Raw genomic sequence first — 18,596 nt, forward strand, 5'->3', positions numbered from 1 at the left:
ACACACGCACATACGCTCATAAACATTCCCCCCAACACACACACACACACACATATAAACTCGCGCACACATACGCACACACGGGCACGCAGACATCTAAGCCGCAAGCCTGATTTTATTGTATCAGAAATATACAAGTAGCTCAAAATTGTGATAGCCTTTGTGAGGGGGCTGCCTCCAGTCTCCGGGGCAGCCTCCTAACGCTGTCGGGATCACCCGACAGCCTGGGACACGTCGGCGGGCAGCCGGCGTGTCTCGGGCAAGTAATCACCCTGCGGTGCCCCGGGGTCACCGGGCGCACAAACCACCGTGCGGGGGTGTCACCCCCTGACTCCAGCGGTCGCGGCCCCGAGGGCACTCGGGCCGCGCCCACTCACAAGGCCACGACCACGTGGCAGGCCCACACCACACAAGAAACACAGACACGAGTTACCGCTTCCGGGGCTCTGCTGCTCTGCCCTCGCAGCGCCAGCAGAGCCCCTTTTATTAAAGGGGCACGTGAGCGTCATGACACAGTCACGGCGCTCACGTTGCCCAAACAACTAGACCCCCACACAACATCCCTTCTTTATTATAACCAAACAAAATTAAACAAAAACCCACCACAAACATTTGGTGCATTCCAATCCGCGCACCACCTAGCTGCTACTCCAACCCAAACATTTTTCTCTTTTGACACTGCAAGACAAAACAGGTGTGCTCCAGTCCCCACACCATGAGGCCCTATGACGGGGCCCTCCCACTCAGAAAATTCCGGGATCAAACTGGCCCTCGGCGCCGCTGCAGGACAAGAAGAATACATTCTCTTCGTACTCCTCCCCCATATCATACGGTGCCTCTCGGGGACTCTCCGCCGCCTGGACCGCTGCCACTTTGGGGGTCCTTCTCCCCTTCACCTCACTCCCCCCTGATGCCCCCCCATCATGCCGGCTGGGGCTGGAGCGAGACACACTCGTGCGAAATGGTCTCCTTTCCCGCACCTTCCACAGATTTGTCCCATCGCCGGGCAGTCCTGCGGGTGGGGCAGATCCCACCCACACTGTTGACATACTGTGGCATTGGGGTCTCTCTTCGGCCAGTCTCCCCTCCTCATCACTCTTCCTCCTGGCCACCTGCTGACAGCCGCCACCTCCTCCACCTTCACTCGCTGCGTGGGGACCTCCATCTTTAGGTGGTGTCTAGAGGAGTCCATGACCGAGGCCCGCGCCTCCGCCAGTTCCTGGGCCCGGCCAAGCTCCAGTATTCGATCGAGGGTCAGCGCTGGGTCCTTCAGAACCTGCTTGCGCAGTTTGGTGGAGCTGCAGCCATAGATGATTTGCGCCCGGATCTTGTCCTCCTCGAAGTTCCCCAGGTCACAGGCCAGTGCAATGCCGCGCAGCTTCCCATGGAATGCATCAAGGCTTTCCCCTTCCTCCTGCTTCGCACACCTCATCCTGAACCTCTCATAGTCCCTGTTGACCATGGGTCTGAAGTATTCGTTCAGGGTTGCGAAGGCTGCACCGTACGATTAATCTCGGGGCTTTAGTGTCTTGAACAGTCTCTGGACGGCCAACCCGGCAGAGTATAGGAGTGTCGGGCATTTGGCTGCGTCTTTGATCTCCATTGCCTCAAAGTACAACTCCAGGTTCTCCACCCAGGCCACCCACCGGGCCCCCAGGCTTGCCGGCGCACCGAGGACATCAAAATGGGGTATTGGTACCAGCTGACCCCTACATACCCCTTCATCGTCCGACATGCTGTTGGCAGGTGAGGACGTCATCTGCCACTCACTCGTGTTGATGTGCGCTTGCCGTTGCCGGGCTCAAGTAGCTGTTGATCGGTGCCTGGCGTTCTCCCTGCCCAGGGGCGCACGAGCACTCCAGGTGGAGCCGCAACCCCAGTGCTTGGCACACGTGTGATTTGTGGAGTTGCACTGCCGTTTCCCCCGGACCCTTCCAAAGTCTCTCCTGCCCAGAGCGCACGAGCACTCCGGATCGGAGCCGCAACCCTCAGGCTCAGTGCAACTGTGACCTGCAGGAGGGGTTGACGTGATGTTATCCTCGCCCCTCCTCTGAGTTGCCTGGCCAGGTCCAGGGATTACCCTCTTTGGCTGATCACCGCTGCGGCCCGGGCACTGGAGTCCTCTTCCTTTGGGCCCCGCAGGCTATGTGGGAGGTGGCTGCTCCCCCTTCCTTTTTTTTTTTTTTTTTTTTGTTGGCCCGGACGCTGATGGGCCTCCCTTCCCTTTGTCTGGGCCACGACGTGATGAGGCCCCGCCCCTCCTCAGGCTGCGTTTCGGCAAATGAGGGAGAAAGGAGCGAAAAAGGAAGCTTGATGAGGGTATTCCCTTCCCCTTGTCCAGCTCGTTATAGCCGATTAGCGCTGCAGGCCTGGTTGCTTAGGCCCCGCCCCTTTTCTTTGTGTCGGGCTGCGGCTCCCCATCCCCACGCGGCTCCAGCCACGCGGATGCAGGTAGGCTCAAGGGAGGCCGCCTGCAGCTCTGTTACGTGCGCCCCTCCTTCACGCACCGCGTGGAGAGAAACGCCTTCCCGACATGCGACATCGCCTGTCGGCAGCGCGGGGCTCAGCTGTTGTGCTCCCTGCTCCGACGGGCCATGCGCCGCGGGCCGAGCACCAGGCCCCGCCCCTTTCTTTGTCCTCGGGCAGGGCGGCCGCACCAAGTCCTCGCCCGGATCCCTTCACCCGCCCACCGCAAACACCAGTAGGCGGGCGCGACTTCCTCGTCGCCAATGTGAGGGGGCTGCCTCCAGTCTCCGGGGCAGCCTCCTAACGCTGTCGGGATCACCCGACAGCCTGGTACACGTCGGCGGGCAGCCGGCGTGTCTCGGGCAAGTAATCACCCTGCGGTGCCCCGGGGTCACCGGGCGCACAAACCACCGTGCGGGGGAGTCACCCCCTGACTCCAGCGGTCGCGGCCCCAAGGGCACTCGGGCCGCGCCGCACTCACAAGGCCACGACCACGTGGCAGGCCCACACCACACAAGAAACACAGACACGAGTTTGTCGCTTCCGGGGCTCTGCTGCTCTGCCCTCGCAGCGCCAGCAGAGCCCCTTTTATTAAAGGGGCACGTGAGCGTCATGACACAGTCACGGCGCTCACGTTGCCCAAACAACTAGACCCCCACACAACAGCCTTTAACACTTTCTAGGGCAGGGATCTGCAACTTTTTGCTCTCAAGGTGTTTTTGTGCCACAACTCCCATCACTCCCACCCAGCATAGTCAGTGGTGAGGGATCATGGGAAACATAGTCCAAAACATCTGTATAGCTAAGGAGCCGCAATAATGCTTTCTTTGATAATTTTATCAGAGTTACTAGCTTTATTCTTAAAACTTTTTACAATGGGTCAAAACATCTCATTGGGTGCTCCTTAGCAATTGAGCACCCTAGAGACTTCCGTGGGTGATGGAATCGGCCCTGCTGATTTCACTATCAGTGATAGTCAGAGGCTGTACTACCCACAAAAAAGGCATGGAAACTGATGAGGGACTTGCTTGGCCCAGCACGTGTTTTATATTGTTGTGTAGTGGATTCCCCTCAGCCTGAGCTGACATCTTGGAAGCTGCCGGTGAGGAAGCCTTTGATTCAGATCACTGTTGATCTTGTTGGCAGGTGAATGTCTGGTGGGATTCAAAGGGTTCCATGAGGTCCAGCAAGACATGCTGACTGCTTTGCTGTATACAATGTGAAGAGGATGTCTTCACAGGTTCAAGGCTAGCGCCCTAAATAAAAAGTGGGGGACTGTAATGTAGGCATGATGGGAAAGTGATGTCACATGAAGTGACCATTGGAGACATTTTGCTGAGCCTTGATGCACGTTTCATCTGGTCTTGCAGCGAACATCATTGCCTTTCAACCGCGCAACCTGGGTTCGAGACCCAGCAGCGGAAGAAGGGTGTTAAGGTATGTTTTTTTTTCAATTTCTCAAAAACACAGGGAGGACGGCGTCCGCCCCCATGGGCCCTAGACATGACCCTTGTGTGTCTTCTATGTTTGATTTTGCTCCCCTTGGGGATCAAAATCCTGATTCTGGAAATAAGGACGATTTTGCGAATCCGGCTAAGCATGGAGTTTTCAGGTCACCTCTCGTTTGAAGAGGCAACTTGCAAGGTGCAAAAGGTTGCAGCTAGTCGAATAGTTTGTTAGGTACAAGGGCCAATGCATGTAGAGTCTCCTTTGATTGCCTTATGGGGCCTGTGACCCAGCACTGTGTTTGATATCATATGTTATGATATGGCATTTAGAACGCGCCTGTAGACAAGTGTTTTAGGCACAAGACAAGGAGGGGGAAACAGAGGGAGGCCAGAACAATGATCTTACTAGGCCTTGTGTCATTCAGATCACGAAAGAGCAGGGAAGAAGAAGGGGAAAAGTGCCGAGTGTGGCAGGGGGAGAAGTGCACATAACTCAGTGCAGCCATCGGTTTGCTAAGTGCAGGTAACTCAATAAGTGCAGCCAGCGGGTGGCTTATAAGTGCAAAGCAGGAGGACTGTAGGGTTGCAGATAAAGGCCACAAGTGCTGGGGGAGCCAGGAGGCAGTGTTGCAGTGTGTTTAAGTCCCACACTAAATTGGTGTTTGATGACACAACTTCAAATGATATGTAAACTTGCATGGTAATGAGGCCCAGTTTCTGCTGCAATTGCATTATAGTTTTTCTTGAAATGGAAGAAACACGAGTCTATGAATTAATTCACAAAGTACTGCTCGAATCGATCAGTGCAAACATGTCCTAGACACAGGCCTGTGCAGTGTAACAGGACCGGAATATTGAATATATGTATATGGCAGTTAAACCCACCCCCTAATGAATAGCTAGTGACCATTCAAGGAAAGTAACGTGGTCTCTTTTCTATAATTGAAACAATACATTTCACCTACTGAAAAGAACAACTCTGCATTCCGGGAAATGGAGCTTAGAATCGACAGAATCGCCCAGCCTCATTGTTTCTGTATTCCACACTAATATTGCACCCATGGTAAAGTGAGCAGCACTGAAGCGTGGAGGGACGCCCCTGTGCCTTGTTAATTAACTTGCGGGGGGCCGCTGTACCATACCACTCTTACACATCAATACACTAGCTCTTTTTTTTAACAACTTTATTTAAAACCGGTTGCACCACAATACGTACATGTCAAATAAGAAGACAGGCAGTCAAGCGGTAATAGCTGTTGTGGATTGGGTCCCTCTGCCCCAACCCCCACCACCGAACACCCCTTAGAGAACCTCTTGGCACCAGCGTCCTTCCAGTATGAGGGAGGGGGCCTCTAAGGCTGCAAGAAACGTCTCACCAGCTGTGGTTGGAAGGTCAACGCTGGGGACAATTTGTTGTATTCCAGTATCGGGGCCCAGCAGTCTGTAAAGCGGTCTAGTGCTCTTTCTTTAGCCACTTTGACTTTTTCAGCCACTAGGATCTCCCTAACATTGATCCACCACAGCGGTAAAAGGGGGCCTTCCTGAGTCTTCCACTTGGGAGCCAGGTTTACCTTTGCCGCAAGGAGCAGCTGAGTGAGTAGCTTAGCGGCTGTTCACGACTTTGGGTAGCACTCTGGCCACGCAGCTCCCAGCAAGATCACCTCTGGCGTCAGAGGCAATTTGCACCAGGTGATCGCTTCAATGGTTTGTAGCACCTTCTCCCAGAAATCCTGTGCCTTCGGGCAGTCCCACCACATCTGAAAGTAGGTCCCGCGGGCACCGCACTGCCTACCTCCAGCAGCGACTGTGTAAATCGAGGTAATATTGTATCTGACGGTGTGCGTTTCTACATGCTGGACTGACATGTGGGTCTGATTTAGTTCTTATTGAATGGTATTGTATTATCCAAATGTGTATGGTCATTTTTTTCAACTGTTTTTGCATAATGTTTTCACTTATTGGTTTATCTTTTAAATCATTGAATTCCATTGATTAAATGCTTCACAAATGCAAGTGACAATAGACATGAACTGCATGTATGTTTGGGATTTATAAAGTGTGAGTGCTGTATGTAGGGGATGCACCCGAGGAAAGGAGTGGGAGCAGCAGTGAAGCTGGGATGTTTGTGGGATCGAGGTAGTGGTTGAGCTTCAGAGGGGGAGAATTAGGGTCTGGTGGAGGTGGAGTGATCAGTGATTTGCGATATGTTTTTTGAAGGGTTGGATCTTCATTTCTTTTCTGAAGTGTAGGATGAGGGGGGCCATTTTATCTGCATTGATAATGTGTTCAGGAGACAGAGAGCATAGGAGGAAACGGCATGTTTCCTGTGTTAACCATTGTGCAGTTCTTTGTTTCCAGCCTGGCAGTGCTATGGTTTATGTTTGGTGTGCCGGCATAGGATGACGGCGAGGTTCTCGACCAGGTAGAGAGGTGTTTTGGTTGTGAATGCTTTGTAGGTGATGCAGGCTCTTATGCACGTGATGCATGCTTGAAGGGGCATCCTGTTCAGTTTCTTGGGGATCGGGGTGATGTGGTCACATTCTCTTCGTCCTGTGATAAGCCATACTGCAGCATGATGGATAGCTTTCAGAGGGACCAAGATGAGATCTGGGACTTTTGCAAGTAGGACTTTGCCGTCATCCAGGTAGGTGATGTTCACGGTTTGAACAACTGTCCTGAAACCTGGGGCAAGGATGAAAGGTTTGTGGAGGAGTGCAGGCTGGTACCCCTCTGCTCTGGTCATCTTGGCAGATTGTTTTGAATAAGTTGTATGTCAGTCATCCAATTCTGGACTTGGACATGTTTGGTGGAATCCCTGAAGAGAATGAATTTAGATTTTGTCAGGTTGAGCTTGAGGTAGGTACTTGGCATCCAGGCTTGGGTGAGGGACAGATAATACTTGAGTCAATGAATGTTGTTGATGCAATTGATCTTTAGGTAAAACTGCATGCCATCTTGTCATCTATTTGATGATGTTTCATAATGTCGGAATTGTTGAGGAGTACCGGCCGAGGTTCCATCTCGATTTAAAAGATGACAGCGGACAGGATTGCGCATTGCGGAACTCTGTAATGTACTGGGTGATGCTGGGGTCTGCTGGGGAGAGGTTTAGTTATTGAAAGAGGAATGTAGAGATCCACTGCAGTAATGCTCCATCAAAGCACATACACATGGCAAAGATATTGAGGAGGTCTTCATAGTCAACGGTATCAAAGGAAGCAGAGAAGTTGTGCAAGACGAATGAGCAGTGTTATTCATTGTCCAGGACTTGTAGGTCACCCTTCTGCCTGGCATATAAGACCTCAGAGAGGTTTCTATAAAGGAATGTGACACCCCACATACCCTTTGGGACTGCAGATACACAGCACGCTTGCTGCACTACTAGAGCTCTGACTTGTCTTCAAGCTCTTCTTATCCCTACCTTTTTGATTGAGTCTGTACTGTATGTTTAACAATTGAGAAGCTTCCAACATGCAAAATCAATACATGTACAGTGTTGAGCTATTTAGGATTTATTGTTAAACTTATTGCACTTTTTTGCTGTTCTTGTTTGATTTGCACTTTGTATTATGTTGAATGACCCACAGAATGTCATACTGGAACCTACAAAGTTCGGGTCAGTAAAGTATTTATAAAAAAAAGCAAAAAGAGTATCAGCAGCTAAATAATAAAAGCTGTTTGAACACGGATTAGTTTAAAAGTGTTTTCCTATTTTACGCCTAGGTTATTAGCAAGAAAAAGATTTTCTTTTCTTTGTGATACATGTTAAAGGTGAATATGTTTGCATAAAGTATATGTAAATATCTAAATGTTGATGGTAGCATGCCCCTCTTGTTTCAGCAGTACTTGTAGAGAGTGAGTGATTGATAACTTGGATAGTCGTGGTGTATGTGATTCATCATGATCCGAAACTGTATTGGTAGTCCTGTAGGATATACTGCTGAGTGATCCTTTTGTGCAAATGAATAGCAATGGTCTTCTCAATAACTTTGCCAAGGAAGGGTAGATGCGTGATGGGACAAAAGTTGGCCATATCATCTAGGTTGAGTTTGAGTTTCTTCGGCAGAGGGATGACCTGCCCCATTTTCAGTGCATCTGGGAAGTTGACTTGTATGAGGGATGTGTTGATGATGTTGGGAAGTGGTGGGAGTGCTTCACCTGTAACGATCTACACAATTAAGGAACAAAGGGTTTCATCTTCATAGCTGATGGGTTTGAGGGCTGAAACAGAGGTGGTCTGTTCTGATTGAGAAATTGTCCTGAATTTGGTCCATATTGATATGTTGCCGGCTGGTATATTTGGGACATATTTTGTGTGTTTTGAGGGGTAAAGCTTTATTGGAGGACATGGAAAGGTATTGATGCAGTGCTTCAAGATTTGGAAGATCTCTTTGTTTTTGTTGGATGGTTTGTATTAGCTCTGGTGATGAATGTCGTGTGTGCTCATTTGAGAGTTCTCTGGGTGACAAGGACTTTTAGAAAGCTGGACTTTCACCAGCACTCTTTTTGTCTGTGCATAATACTTGCTGTAGATTAGTTCCTATGTGTACGAAGGCGTGAAGGGCTTATGCTTGTTGAATAGAAGCTTCAGTGGCGCATGGGTGCTGGTGCTCTCAGTTAGAGTGTGTTTGAGTGCACTGAGTTAGTGGTGGATAGTCTCTGAAGGAGTTGGATGTGGAGGACAAGGTGAAAGGGTTTCCAACCAGTGCATCCATGGGGAATTTCTCGCAGAAGTATTGGGGTTCATTCATTGGTTTTGGTTGGCCCGGGTATGGGAGAGGTGTGTGGTGGAGAAGAATGGTTATGGCACAATAGTCTATCCAGTATAAAGATAGGGAGTTGGACATATCATGTCTAGAAAGTTGGTGAATACCAGACTGAGTGTGTTGTCTTTGTTGAGGATTGGTTCTGTGACATGTTGCTTGATGTTCATGGTGTTTAGCAGTTCGAATAGAGTGTCTTTGGTTTTCTTGGTAGTATGGCTGTTAATAAGGCCTGTGCTTTCATTGAGAAAGGCCTTGCGGGCTTAGGGTGTTCAGTACATTAGTATATCTGAGAATGGGTGAATTTTAAATGACAAGTGATGAGTTCCATGGATGTAAGTGTGATGTGCTCTTGGAGGGTGCATGTCATGATGACTGGTCAATAATTGCCAGCGACAGAGCTTACCTCATGGCTCTGTTGATGGTAGGATTTGGCTGAGGTAAGGTCTGTTCCTCCTTGAAGCACTTCGACTTGAGAGGAAAAAAACCTCCAGTCAAAGAGACCTCTCAGATGACATGAGTGAGGAGGAAAAATGGTGAGCCAGAAAAAACCTCCAAGATGAAGAAATCAGCAGCTGCAGGAAGATGGATGAACCAACTGGCAGAGAGCAGGCTTCTGGTACAGAAGTTCAGCAGGATGGAAGGAGAAAGGTGTGACAAGTAAGAGAGAGGATCCAGGACAGAAGGAGGAACAAGGGGTGAGGAGCAGGACCCTAAGGCAGGGACTGAAGGCTAGACACAATAACAGGCAAGCGTCAGCTCAGAGAACAGCAGTGCATTGAGACGCGACCAGGCACGGTACCGGGTGACGTAGATCCTCCAGTGTGTCACGGGCAGCGTGAGACATATGTATGTTTGAGGTGTGCGATGATCATCTTGGAATGGGATGGCAGTGCGTCCATCGTTTGTAGAGGCTGCAGGTTCCCAGTGGACGGCTCCTGGCATGGATCCTAGCAACAACACCAAGCCTTACACCAATCTTATCTTTGTGGTCCTTGTGTCGGATGCTGCAACCTGTGGGGAGGAGGTCATTCGGGATATGTGTGAAGGTGGGAGTGAGCCATGTCTCAGTGAGAAAGTGTCTAGGTTGTGCGTGGTGTTGAGGTTAGCAATGGCTGCTGCATATAGTAATGCTGAGTGAGCATTGATGACCATGAGGATGTGTGCGTGTGTTTGGAAGGTGGCATATGCATGGTGATGAGTGGGCAGTGGTTCTGTGGATAGATGTGAGTGGGGAGCAGAGTATGTTTTTCCATGTGCGGGTGAGGATGGGGATTGCAAGGGGTGAGTGAAACTCCAACAGGAACAAAGCTAAACTGCCCTTGTCTTCATCTCCCTTTCACTTCTGATGCCCTATTGGGATATGCCCTGACATCCAAGAAATAAGAAAGGAAAGACTCATTTAGAGGAGACAAAATGTGCACCAAAACAGAGTGTCAAATGATTAGCAGGTTGGTAGGGCAGAGGTCACATGACCTAGGTCTACTTGCCCCAGATGAACAACTGCAAAAGAAAAGGGACTTGAACACAGTTTAAGAAGGCAAAGGAAGACGCTGGGAAGAATAACAGAGTGTCACAAAAGAGCACTAAATGATTAGCAGTGATTATCAGATGGGCGAGCAGAGGTTGCATGACCTAGATCTACTGGAACCAGCTGACCATCTGCTGAAATACATACATCTCAAATGTCTGTCAGATAAGGACTAGCTGATGACACTGCAGCCATCTACTGTTCAAATGTGTAATACTAACAGGATGCCAAACCAATGGGAACCTTTCTATTGCATATTTTGGTTCCAAATTCATCAGATTAAAAACGGATTTGGAATTACATCTTGGGCGGCCACTAACAGATGACCATTTGTATGAGCATAGTTAATATAGAACATTTATTGGCAGGTTAAAAATGTCAAAATCATACTTCACTGGGTTGTTAATGGAAGTTATTACACCATCAACAGAACAAACTGATGTTCAAGGCAATGCTCATGATGCTTAGGCGATCCAGGCACATTGCTGAAATGGTTTCAAAATGCCCTGAACAGGTAATGAAAAATAATTAATAAACAAACAAATCAATTACTAGATTAAGTTAACACAGATATCTGTGCAAGCATTTGGGTGTTTTAAAATGTAATACTCAGTCTAAAACATCCACCATCCTTCAATCAATGGTCAGATAAGTTCAACCGAATAGGAAGAAAAGTCTTCGAAGAGTATTAGGTTACACATGTATCTTGTTCAAAGCTATATCATAGCAGCAGCCATTTTGCAGGGGCTGTGTAAGTGGGGGAAGAGATTATTGATTGTCTTGTTTGCCCACAGCTTGGTACATGTTTGAGGAAGCAGGCAAACGTATGCAAAATCATTCCATTTGATGTTTAAAACCCTTTGTATTCAAATCTTTCAGATACAGTGCAATGTCGATTATTGTTTTGAGAATGTCTACATTTGTGCCTGTCATGAGTGTAACCTCTAAAATAATTATTCTGACCTTGTGGAGGTTGGTATTAAATCTTTATCAAGTCTAGCATGAAATCGAGTGCATGTACTGTAGACCAATGTATTTATTTATTTATTTAGCGCAGCTAACTCAAAGGTATCTGGGTGCATTGCTTAGGAATACAGTGTAACTACAAACAATCTGGTTACAAACAAATAGATACAGAGATGGAGAGCATAACTTTAAGCGAGAATTAGTATATAGCCAACCATTTTGTAAGGAAACATTAGCAAGTGTGAATCTGAGGCACATTAATGGTCCTGTACAAAAAAAGCTATCCTAAAGATCCAGAAGGGAGGTTACACTCTAATGACTGTGGGCATGGAGTTCCAGAGTTTGGTAGCTAGTACTGGGAAGCTGCTGCCCCCTGCGTTTTGAAGCTTAAATCTGGGAATGTTTAATATGATTGTGTGTATGAGGACCATGTGGGTCTGTTGGATTGATTTCTGGTGAATTTGTCTACTAGATATTTAGGAGCAGAGGTTGACAGGCATTTGGGAGTCATGGCTAACGTATTGAAGGTGATTCTGGCCTGCACTTGAAACCAATGGGTCTTACGTCTGGCTGAGATATGGTTGGCTTTCGTGATGCTCAATGCAGCTCTAAGAGCGTTGTTTCGAAGGTTTAGGCAACACACTGCCTTGCATTTCATGATCATCATTTATTCTAGAGAAGCTCCTCAAACACATCTGAATTTTGGTGTCTTAGATGAAAAGAAGTGCACAGGGTGTGCAGGTAACAGTAGAAGGGAAAGCACAGTGCGAGAAAAGGGACTGAATTGGCAACGCTATTGTTGTGCAGCGTGTGCGTGTTTTGGTTGAATTGAAGGCATGTGGCTTCTGTGTGCAGAGGGGTTGTTGAAAGTCACTATAAGTCCGGCCAATTGAGTCGGTGTAGCCCATCAGGTATTTTAGCATGCTCCCTTAGATTATAAGTTCCATTGAGTTTATAAAGTGTCAGTCCTGTGAAGTCTGATGGCAGTTAAGTTTGTGCTTATCTAATGCTTCTCGTAGGATGGCCTGAAGTGTTCCTTGCTGGAAATAAAAAACAAGTATTTCTCATTTAAGTGTGTGCATGACAAAATGAGACAAAGCTGCAAAGGAACATTGGTGTGATGGGCAGATATGTACTAAATGTGATGTGTTGCCATAATTATAGAGAGCATTCAACAATTTAGCAATCTTTTATTGGGGGTACTTTTGTTATTTTACAATATTGCTTGCTTATATTTATGACACATGCATATGCAATTGTTAGTTTTACGTGGTGATTATAACTTTAGCAAATCTTCTTGGTCTTGTAAAGGGACTGTAGTGTGTATGAAAGCAGAAGTGCACATTTAAACAAGTATTTGAGAAAACAAGTGTGTTTTTAAAAGCTTTGTTTTGTTCCATGCTACTTTCATGCTGATTGATTGATTGATGTGTTTCTCACTTTTGGGCTAAACTAACTTGTTATTGTTACCTGGGTCGTTATTTATGGCTGACTCTCTGTGACTGGTATATTCAAAACCACGAACAAACAGCGCTACTTCTTACCCTGTCTCGTAGACCCTCATTCTGTGCCCCCAACACTCTTCTGCAACCTGTGCTGCACTACTGGTCACGGACTGTGCAACTTTGGTCACACCCTGATGTCACACCGTGGCGCCAGCCAGTCAGGATGCACAATGTCAGTTGCTTCTAGCCAGTCAGGTTGCACTATGTCAGTTGCTGCTAGCCAGTCAGGTTGCACTATGTCAGTTGCTTCTAGCCAGTCAGGTTGCACTATGTCAGTTGCTGCTAGCCAGTCAGGTTGCACTATGTCAGTTGCTGCTAGCCAGTCTGTGTTGTCAATTTCGTCAAGAATAAAGAGTGGACTCTTCTTGAAAATCGAGATAGCTGGTAACTTTGCGACTGCACTGGAAATTGACTTCAACCAAGCTGAAGGACATTTGTTTGGAGGCGAGGGTCTGACAGCATTTAGTTTACTCATTGTTGGCTCATTAACTTCGCTAACTTGTATTTGAAAGATTACAAGTCCATGATGGCTGCCACAATCCATTCAAGAGAGTCGATTCCTAGTTCTGTGGATGCTACCACTGCAGCCCATTTTTGATTTTCATTGAGCAGCCCATCTCTCCTTTTCAGTGCTCTCTATGCTTCGGGTGACGTAAGTGGTTGCTCACACCATTCACTTCCATTATGACAAACTCTTTGCGGGAACCAACAAGGGTATGGAGGGTGAAAGGGTGTAACCAAGTGCACTGCGCAGCACCCACTCACAAGTTGTACTGTGCATCACCCAACCACACGTCATACGGAGTACCATTTATTGCCTGTATCATCTCCCAGTCTATTATCCTGCATTTCCCCTTATATGCTATGTCTCTTCTTCAGTTCATTTCAGGTTTTTTCTCCTCTAAATTTTAAGAACGGCTCAAGCAAGCTTTCCGTGCTGCCAGAGAGGGCTTATGAAGACAGATAAAAGAGAGGGGCACTTGCCAGTTACCTGGACAGTCATGCCTCACCTATGCACTCTGCTCAAAGCTTGTTTACAGCAGGGGTGGTTTTCTAAGGGTCATTGAAACTGCTTAATCTGGTGAGAGACTTGCTGACTGTTGCTTTGAAGGGCTTATATTTTGTTTTCATGCTGTCTGGTACCTTCATGTTTTTCCACTTTTGTGCTGTTGGTAATGGACCTGTCTACATTGGGTAGAGATTTCAATTTGTAGAATGATGCTTTTAGATCCATGCTTTGAGTCTATGCTGCTTGTACAGTCCAGTACCACATGTGGTTAATAGGTGGCGCTGTGCAGTCTGGCACAAATAATGCATGGCATAATGCAGACAAATATATCGTGTGACCACAATAACTATGCAACATTGCCATCCCTCAACCCCCATGTTAGAACAGCTGATAAAGTTAAGGAGGGAGATGTGCAACTCAATTAGCGTGCAACTCCCTGATAAATGAGCAAATTGGTTCTGGGCGCAGTGGACCAGCCATATCTTAGAGGCCTCTGCTACTGTGTAGGTTGGGGTTAGTGTTGCCTGCGGTAGCTCCTTTAATCTACCCTGCCCCGAGAGTTGAAACCTTTTCCAACTTTGTGCTGCATTTATAAGAGTTTGTATTGTTTTGTAAAGGTGCAGATTGTTGCGTTAAAGGGTTTAAGTTTTGTTTTCATGGTGCCTTGTAAATTGTTGATTATTTCACTTTGGTGGTAGAAGTGGAAATGACTACATTATTGGCCCTCGGTTTGGTGGTATTCTGCTGGTAATTCCGGCAGGATGCCACCAAAATGGGATTAGCATTTCCACCGCCTGATATCCTGGTATTTCCTGGGATATTACACGCAGCGGGAATGCCAGTAACTCCCCATTCAAATGGAATCTCATAGTACTTTGTGGAGGGGATTGCTGCAATTACCACGATTGCAGCATTTTTTGCCGGTGAAGGCCTGATCTACCGGTGGGTCAGGCCTGGAGGTACATCTGTGGCCCCACCGCAAACTTATGTTTCCCCAGTCCGGTAGAAATGCCGGTGCAAGAATTACCAGCAATTTTTTCCGGCATTATTTCTGGACCCAGGAACATGTAATGGCCCCATTTTGTACTGATGTGTTGAATTATCCTTTTAAGTACTTGCTTTGTTTCCATGTTTCTCCTAAAGTCTTGGACCGCATGTAGTACATAGGTAGCAATGGGCAGTGTGGCACAAGGTGAGTATAAAAATGATTCAACTTTACCCCTCCCCCTCTACCCTCTACACCTCAGGCTAGTACAACTAATGAAGAAAAAGAGGGAGTCTGGCAAAATAGAAAAGAAGCAGGCAATAGCCCTAAAAAGTGAGCAAAACAGCTTGCGAGGGCCTGTGAGCAGCCATTTTGTCCTGTGATGTGTTGGTTGGGGCTAGAGCTGTAGAATGTTACACGTAAGAGCTCTTTTAGTCTACTTTGCCTAGGGCAATGCTATTTTGCAATTGCGTTTTGCATTGTTTGTGTTCCTATTCTTTTGTAAAGGCAGCAGACTGCTCCATAATGCACGGCTAAACAGTGACAAAGGTTTAGTGATGAGGCTAGCCTGTTGTGCAGGGGCATGCCACCATTTTAATCTATCTTTGCACCATGGCATTTTGCAATGCTGTGGGGCCTGGCAGGTGCACTTAGTGTACAGCAGTGCACTTTCACAGGCTTAGCACATCAGATGTACATGGCTGCTGTTAATTGGTGGTACTAGGCATTCTGGCACGACACTTGCCTAGAGATTTGCACCACTAAACAAGGATAATAGGTGGCACTGAGCAGCCTGCCACAAATGATGTAACCAAAGCAACAATAACCATGAATCCCTTTTGTCTGGATGAAACACAGGTCTATACGTCTGTGGTTCTTTTTTCACAGGCTTTTGCAGGGCATTTATATGTTTCAAAATATGTGCTGGATTCACACTTATTCTGCTTATTGTTTTGTAAAAGGAGTAAGCTCCTCCATGTTGCGGGGCTAAACTCTTACACACTATTATTTGAGGGGAACCATTTTAACGTTCATGGCTAAGCCACCATGTTCCTCTATGTAGCATGTTTTTGCGCAATACTGAGGGTCTGGCCACCAGCAACTGGTGTAGAGAGGGTCTCTATTACAGCTTTTAATATGCTACTTTGTGCACTTGTGCACCAACATTGGATGCCCAGGTCTGCTGTAATCTGGGCTGTTGATTGGTGGCACTAATCAAACGTGCACTACCACCTGCCTTTAGCAGTTGAGCATCACACATGGCTAATCGTATGTGATGTGCAGTCTCACACAAGTTATATAGGTTTAGACACGCTACACTTGTCCCACTTTTGTCCAAGTAAAATCTTGGGCTATGAATCTGTGCTTCTATAAAATTCACAGTCTTTTGCACCAACAAACTTAGTTCAATACTGCAGGCTTCTAATAGCACTGTGCACTTGGGCACTACTATTGGCTGTATGGTAGTGCATTACCGCAAGCTGTTAATAGGTGGTGACGGGCAGTCTGGCAAAGCGATTGTGGGTGAATCCAAGCTAAACCTGTCCCTCTGTTCTGCTTCATGTGCTGAAACATTGGATTGTGAATCTATGCACCCTTTCATGCCACAGGCTTTTATAACGGGCTGGTTGCATTTCTTATTAATTGACCAGCTGTAGACGCGATGCCATCTCTAGGTTGCTGTATAAGAAGAGATTTGGGAAGTGAACACGCGCGCGCGCACGCACACACGCACACCTTGCTATTCATACATCTGTCACGGTACTCACATGTTTCTGCAAATACAATGGTTGCTACATCCACATTTGTATAATAGAAAACAGAATGTGTTCCTGCACACATTAATCCAACAGAGTGCAGCAGTGGTAGCTACAAAACAGGAGCATAGGAGACACAAACATTCTGGGGGAAGAGGGAAAAAGAGAAAGCCAGGGATGAGCAACTGACACATCCCCATCTTAACCCTATTCTGTGTGCCGTCAAGGTCCTATTTGTATTGCTATATTTACTGGGGGGCAGGGTGGGATGTAAAGTATGCCAGTATTGCAAATGTAATTACTCCCTGAAGTTTATTCACCATTGCACAATTTGTAAAGACAATTTTAAAGAAATGTTTGTTTCCAGTTGATATTTTTCATTTTACTCACGAGAGAACAGTCCCACCTTTCGGCCATCATCACACACTAGGGACATTAAGACACTCCTCGCCATTGTGGAAAATGAGAAGCTTGTGGTGAACTGCTGACAGAGATTCTTTCCTCCTTGGCTTGAATGCATCAACTTAACAGGAAATTGTAGGCCGGTCCATTTGCAAACTCCAAAGACCCCTCCTGTGTCCTCCAAGCAGCTGATAACTGGATATCTGCTTGTTGCCAGGGCAGCCAGATGGATAGCTGCCTGCAGGAGCCACCTTCGGCTCTTGTGGGCCACCTGTCTCTGTGGGACAGCCGTTGATGAAGGAAAACCTGCCAGCCCTTTGGCCCTGCATTGTCTGCTCAGGAACATAAGGTGGATGCGTCCTTGTCCAGCCCCCCCCGCACCCCCCACTTTGAAAGCGGGCAGATGGGTCGCCCCAAACTCTATGATTTCTATACCTCTACTTCTATGTCATTTGATAACGTTGGGAAAGAAATATATGAACTCATAATAGGGAAGTCTCGACACAGGTAAGATTGTTGCTGTATTCATGCCAGGCTATTATTGAAGTCTATGTAAAAAGGACGAGTATACTCGTCCTTGGCACTTAAAGGGTTAATATTGAGGTACTGTACTTGCTGATCTATTTACAATCTCCCTTTAGCTGAGAGGATTCCTCAAAGTCATGATTGGCCCGTGATGTTGTGCTCCCTATAGAAAGCAACCATTGGCAAAGGGAAATTGCGACGCCAGACCTAGCGGCTTGCCCAATGGCTTTTCTCTCTTTAACCTTCCTTTATATCCACTCTAAACTTCCCTTTCAAAACTTACTTCTAATTATCCTCAGTTCTTTTCCCCACTGCCACTCTAACCTAATCACTTCACAGGGCAAAGGACCTTTTCAGTTTTGGGAATGGATAGTGGAATTATAGCTTTTGGATGGGGAGAAACTTAGAGTACAACTTCCAGTGAACTACCACCCCTTGCTGCGTCAAAGCAGGACATTCAGCCGTATCTGTTTTGGTGCCGGCTGTTGTGGCGCACTACCTTGGGTGCGCGTCCCTTATAGACGCACCCTGTTGATCGCACACAGCCGGACGCAGGGGCCTATCTGCTCCTGGATAGATGTTTGCCATAAACATATTGATCCTGTACTGTAAGCACAGGCTCCATGTACAAATGGGTGGATTTGTCTGGCATGTCATCTAAGTGGGACAAAGCAACCCATTTTTACATGGAGCGCCACATACATGACAGTTCCATGTACTGGTTGTGAAGTGTTTTCCTTGAATAAACGTTTATCTGAAGCACTGAATTTATCATTACTTTGGGTGCCAATATATTTAAGGAAAACATATGTCCCGACACGGATAGGTCCCTGCGTCTTGTTGCCCGTGGCCAACAGAACACACGTATAATGGACCTGCACCCAAGGTTCCGCTCCAAACCGACTGGCTACGAAATGTCTGCGCTATAAGAGTGCGTACCGTTGCTGCCTTATGGCTTTGGATGGAGTTAGGCGAACACATCATTATGAGCCAGTCTATGTGGCTTTTAGCACTACTAACTCTTCATTGCTGGTTACCATCACTATGTTGAATTCTCGTTTGGAGCCATCTTTGCAAACATATTAAGTTAGCAAAGTATTAGCTAGATATAGAGACATCTCCTTATCCTTTCTTGAGGAAATTGATTGGCACTTGGACTGGGTTATAGATTTGCATAAATTAAACAAAAAGCAGCACTTTAAGTCGAAAACATAGCACGTGAAGACAGACATGGGCCTC

The 18,596-nt window shown here is 47.0% G+C and overlaps 1 protein-coding gene across 1 annotated transcript in view; it reads right to left on the reverse strand.

Annotated features, from left to right (window-relative positions):
- The window catches only part of AIG1 (androgen induced 1), a 1,736,205-nt gene that overhangs the window by 929,743 nt on the left and 787,866 nt on the right, over positions 1-18,596 (reverse strand). The window lies entirely within an intron of this gene.

The sequence above is a fragment of the Ambystoma mexicanum genome, chromosome 4p, assembly GCF_040938575.1.
Source record: "Ambystoma mexicanum isolate Mex_15411 chromosome 4p, UKY_AmexF1_1, whole genome shotgun sequence".
Taxonomy (NCBI): domain Eukaryota; kingdom Metazoa; phylum Chordata; class Amphibia; order Caudata; family Ambystomatidae; genus Ambystoma; species Ambystoma mexicanum.